We start from the raw sequence: 5,879 nt of genomic DNA on the forward strand, positions 1-5,879 counted from the left end.
TCACAAACTGCCCACTTCAAAGCTAGAAATTCAAGCTTGTGAGTGGGATAGTTTCTCTCACTTTTGGAAAGTCCTCTGCTTGCATAAGCCACAGCTCTCAGCTTCCCGTCCTGCTCTTGGTAGAGCGCTGCACCCAAGCCTTCACGACTGGCATCAGTGTGCAGGACATATGGTAGCTGTGGGTTGGCAAAAGCAAGGACAGGTGCCGATGTCAGTCTCTCAATCAAAGTCTTAAACGCATTTTCACATTCAGGTGTCCACTCCTCTCCAAAAGGTAAGTTAATGTTTGATGGTTGTTTGAAATGTTCTCCAAGATACACTTTACCCCTCTTTTTGGGTGAGTAGTAACCAGCCGTGAGACTATTTAAAGGCTTTGCGATCTTTGAGTATCCATCAATGAATCTCCGGTAATAACCGGCAAAGCCTAGGAAACATTTTAACTCTCTCTTGTTTGTAGGACGAGGCCATGTTTTCAAAGCTGAGATCTTATCAGGATCTGTGTGAACTCCTTGGGCATCAACCACATGGCCAAGGTACTTCACCGAGGGCCTAAAGAAATGACATTTTTCTGGGGACAGCTTCAACCCAAAGTCCCTCAACCGGTTCAGCACCCTCATGAGTCTCACCTCATGTTCCTCCAGGGTGTCTGAAAACACAATCAGATCATCCAAAAACACAAGTACCTCACTCAAGTTCAAATCCCCAACACACTTCTCCATCAGTCGTTGAAACGTACTTGGGGCATTTGTAACGCCCTGAGGCAGGCGATTAAACTCATAAAACCCAAGAGGACAGACAAAAGCAGTTTTAGCTTTATCTTCCTCGGCCATCTCAACCTGATAATAGCCTGATTTGAGGTCCATGACCGAGAACCACTTGGCACCACTAAGGGCCGTGAAGGTCTCCTCAATGTTTGGGAGGGCATAAGCATCCCTAATGGTCCGTGCGTTCAACTTGCGGTAATCAACGCACAACCTGATTGAACCATCCTTTTTACGCACAACTACTATTGGAGATGCGTAGGGGCTCTCTGACTCCCTAATAACCCCTGCATTAAGCAGTTCTTTGAGGTGTTGCTTGACAGCTTCTCTGTCACTTGGATGGATGGGCCTCGACCGTTCCTTAAACGGCGTGTCATCGTTCAGCCGAATGTGGTGTTTTACCACAGTGGTGTGACCATAAGACAGATCATCAACCGCAAACACTTCTGAAATAGACTTGAGCTTGGTGGTGATGCGCTCTTTCCATTCTTCAGAGATGGGTGACTCATCAAGATTAAACTTAAGCTTCTCTCCATCAAACTTGTCATGAGAAGAAGTATTTGAAACAGGCACCAGGGGTGAAATGTGCTGGGCTACACATACCTGGGCAACTGTACTTCCTGGTTGCAATACAATACTATGCCCACTCAAGTTTTGCAAGACGACTGGAACCTTACTCTTAGCTTTGTAAGGGATGTCTATCAAAGCAGTTTCAAGAAATAAACCACCAGGTAACTTGTCGTGTTCATTTGGTTCAAGGACGAAACTTACGTTAGGAGTGTTCTTTCTCAGCCTAACATCGCCCATTAAACAGCACTTGTGGTTGGCAGGGATGGTGACTGGTACTTTCCCGTGCAACCTCACTGGGTGTATGTGGCAATCATCCATTTGTTTAGCCAAGTGCTGGAGAACCAGTGCTACATCTCTGGAACACAGTCTGTGAAGGAAATCTGGACCGTCACGTTCAGATAACTTATCATGGAGTCTTAACAGTGCATTGGTACCAATCAAAACTGGTATTCTGCTGTTAAAATGGCACTCAGGCACAACAAGAGCCAAAACAACCAACTCTTCCTCTTTGCCTGCAATGGTGTGAGGAAAAGTGATGTGGGTCTCAACATAACCAAGGTAGGGAACGTGCTGTCCACCTGCACCCTCAATCTCAAGCAATGCTTGAATGGGCTGAATGGGGAGATGTGCCAGCTTATCCTTGTGAAATGATTCGGAGATTGTAGTGACTTGTGAACCACTATCCATGATAGAGTTGCATTGCACACCCTCAACCAAAACAGAAGCTGAACAACGAGGACCTATCAGACCGGGTGGCAAGCGGGATTGGGAACTGAAATCTTGAACCGTTGTCTGGGTCTTTATTTTGCTCTTAACACCAATTCTTTGGTCACTTGAGGCGGGACTAATGCTGGTCTCAGCTCCTGGACGTCCCACAGCAGGAGCCGCTACAAGTTTAAAGCAAAAGGCTCAGTAACCTGTTGGGCTTGGAACCTTCCTTGCTTTTCCTTTAACTCAGCATTCTTCTGGCGGACTAGTGCCTGGTTGGGTTCATTTGGGCATCGAGCGGCAATGTGGTTATCTTCACCACATCTAAAGCAGAACCATGCTTTTGGCATAGAGGGAACCTTAACTGGTCTCCTGGCACTGCTATTTCTTGCCGTAAGGAAGTCTTTGCCACTATTATTCTCTTTAGGACATTTTTGGTTCTGAGTGAGCTCTCTGAGTTGTTTAGACAACTCATCTATTTTGCTTTCAAGTTTAACAGTTTCTTCTTGCCTCTGTTTTAACGCTGCACTAAGCTCACTGTCAAAAGGAGAATTCTTGGACCTTTGACTCAGTTTCTCTACCTGCTTTGAAAGCTCATCCATTCTCCTCTCAAGCTTAGATGCTTCGCTCTGCTTTGCAGTCTGTGTTGGAACGGGCTCATCATCATAGGAGGGTACATCAAAAATGGAGTGGGCATGTACAGCTGCTTTTGTAGCACCCAGATGTTTTTTCATCCTGTCTAGCTTTGCAGATCTACGACCTTCCTCGGTCCTCAACATAAGGAGTAGATCTGGGAATGTTGGTGGACTGTTCTTTTTGTTTTCTAGTTGGAGAGCTATAATGAGACTCTGGTCCCAGCAGCCTCTAATAAACTGTCTGAGTAGGTGTTCGCTCAAAGTTTCGACAGAGACTCCCCCTCTAGAAATAGCTCGAGTAAGGAGGCTATGGAGTCTGTTCAAATATGCTGAGGGCTTTTCTCCGCTATTCTGGTTGGAGCTGAGAAAGGTTGCAAATAACTCTTCTCCGTCCTCTACAACACTGAAAGCGGAATCGAGCTGCCTAACATAAGCCCTGGGTGGTGAACTCACACCAAGCAACTTAACAACATCGGCTGCTGGACTTAGCAAACTTTCAAGTATTTTCCTAACCTTTTGCACATCACTAAGAGAGCAATCACTGACAAGAAGGTCCACTTGTGTGCGCCATGTTTCATAGTCTACCTCACCATTGGGCCTAGGAGCACGGCCAGAAAAGGTGCGCAGTCTGGTTTGTGTAGACCACGGGGCTGTTGAGTCATTTCTGATAACGTGCTCAACGACAACTTTTTGAATCTGAGGTGGGTTAAGGAGACTGCGGTCGATATTAACAGGGTTCACCACAGCACTATCAGGTGCATTGTGGGTCTGTGTGTAGTGATTAGGTTCATCATGATCACTAGCTACAATGTCATGGAGGGATGTGTCACCATCCTGAGCTGTGTGTGGCTGTGTGTCAGGAATCTCAGAGTTATGTCGAACTTCTTTGACCTCACTCTGAATAACACTCAAGAAACCTGCTTTACCACTATCTCCAACAGCCTTCAGTTCTTCTAAATATCTACGAGCTAACTCCTTGCCTACCTCTTCCTGAGCAACATCTCGAATGGTTTTGACAGACCAACCGATAGCAGGATCCTTGGGGCTCGGCAAGTCGCCTAAGATCTGGGGGTTGATCTTGGAAATGGCTTGATCGGACAAATATTGTATCAGGACTCTACCCTCTGGCTGGTTTGATTCATCTGGAATTCGAACTATCCGAGAAACTTTACCATTTACTGAAAAAACACTAGCAATGTCATCATCTGTGTAAATCCCTTCAACGCCAGTCACAAAAAGTGAGCACTGGCCATCTACATCAAAACGTCTGCAAAGATCCATGTCCAACACAATAGGGTCAAGGAAAAGAGGTAGGTGTTGTGAGCTGGAAAGTCAAGGTGCTACTTTTCACCAATCTCCTGGCTGGCTCGCCACTTGTAACGCAATCTGTACTTACGCCAAACCTTTAATGCGTGGAAATCAGGACTGTTGACCTTGGGCAGTTCACTAGGTGTCAGTGTCATCAATTTCACCCCGATGTTTAACCCAGAATCACAGTTTCTCTAAAAATAGGTTACAAGAAATCAAATGTATCCCAAATACCTGTATCCTGTCAGAAGCTAGTTTCGTAAAGGAGATTGGTAGTAGCTGCTCCACCACAGGAACAATAAGGCTTCCAGCACACAATGGACACCACACTTACTTAACATAAACACATTTATTAGACACAATTTTAAATAATAAACCCCTTTTTTTTGTAGTGTCTTTCCACTCAGTGTCATAAGAAAAATAAAATAAATAAATAAAAACAAATATGTATCCTTTAAGGTCCTTTGGCCAAAAGAAAATCACCTGAGCTCAGGGAAAAATAAAGCGCATCGTTGGGGCCCTTTGAATTGTTCCTACCGCTCTGTTGGAACGGTGTAGCATCCAATAATAGCATCCAGCAAGCAGCAACGACCATCTATTTGCCAGGACGGTTCGGCAGAGTCATCAGATGAGGACTTCCACAAGGCAGTTCATCCAGTAGGATCCAGGGCACCAAAAGGGCAAACAAACCAGCCTACACACAAGTGTGCAGAAGAATTAACTGAAATGTTCATAAGTCTCAGTACCACTGACTCAGTGTCCATGTCACTAACGGCTTATTTAACAGACTTACCATTATAATAATACAGGTTTGTCAAAATACAACATAACAGAACATAAATGCCGTTAACAATGCTTATTAATGCTGTTCTCTTAGGCATAACATAATAACACTGTAACTGACCTCGTGTCGGCCGCCATTTCAGGACATTAGCTAGGCTCACTTAACGGCTAGCTTGCTAACAGTCAGCCAATAACACACGTTATACAATATTTAGCCTCTTTCTTAACAACATGACAGCGGTAGATTTGATACCTCGCTGCAGTATAATAAGGCACAAAACATTTCATACGAACATGAGCTGCACGCTAACTCACCAGAGGAGTTCGTGTAATGGCGAATGCTGTCGGACTCAGCTCCGCTTCACATTTGTAACCGCTACAAGACTTTTTCCTAACAACATATTAAATCATTAGCTTCACATATAAAGGTTTTTAAAACTATTTACAGCAACTCAAATGTCTACTGTACCCGAATTTCCAGCTCGTAGAGGGCACGAGAGCAGCATGCGCCTCATCGGACGAACGGAAGGAAAAACTCTGTAGCTGGACTAGAGAGTGGCTATGCGCACGGCACAGTGGTGCGTTCAGTAACCACAAATAATCAGAAATCCCATACTCAAACAATGATCTGGGTTACACGTTCATATTTTTGTTCAGTGTAAGTTATACAACAAGGGATTCCAATTTTCACAATTTCCAATTCAGAATTAGCGTTGCACCTTCAGATTTGGGAGAAGCCAAAGAGTAAAACACACTACCCGCCTTTATCTCATCATTTACCAGATATTTTTGGTCTTTTTTTAGTTTAGGAAATTATAAAAATCACATATATGGTCCATATGAGTGACATACCAAGTAAAGCTGAAACCTGACCAGAACTTTGTTTTGTTGGGATTTGGTTTATTGGTTTGTTTGTTTATTTTGCACTTTGAAATGTAACATGGCGCTGCTGAGACAGCATGAGCTAACTTAGCGCACCACACAAGCCTGCCCCGCCTGTAGCAGCTGTGTGTGTGTTTTCCAAGCTTAAAGCTCTTTTTTGTAACAGTTATACATAGGGATGGTACGGCACCGGTTCTGACAAACGGTAGTAACCAGACCGAAAAGCAGCGCA

At 44.4% G+C, this 5,879-nt stretch overlaps 1 long non-coding RNA gene across 1 annotated transcript; it reads right to left on the reverse strand.

The window, feature by feature from the left end:
• Window positions 1-4,316: 4,316 nt before the first annotated feature.
• On the reverse strand, window positions 4,317-5,370 carry LOC145421286 (uncharacterized). Its single transcript, XR_013902616.1, has 3 exons — window positions 5,235-5,370; window positions 5,081-5,156; window positions 4,317-4,676 (listed from the first exon to the last, which is right to left on the reverse strand). It is a non-coding gene; the product is annotated as an uncharacterized LOC145421286 (long non-coding RNA).
• Between the last annotated feature and the right edge of the window lie 509 nt (window positions 5,371-5,879).

This window comes from Astatotilapia calliptera, chromosome 3 (genome assembly GCF_964374335.1).
Source record: "Astatotilapia calliptera chromosome 3, fAstCal68.1, whole genome shotgun sequence".
Taxonomy (NCBI): Eukaryota; Metazoa; Chordata; class Actinopteri; order Cichliformes; family Cichlidae; genus Astatotilapia; species Astatotilapia calliptera.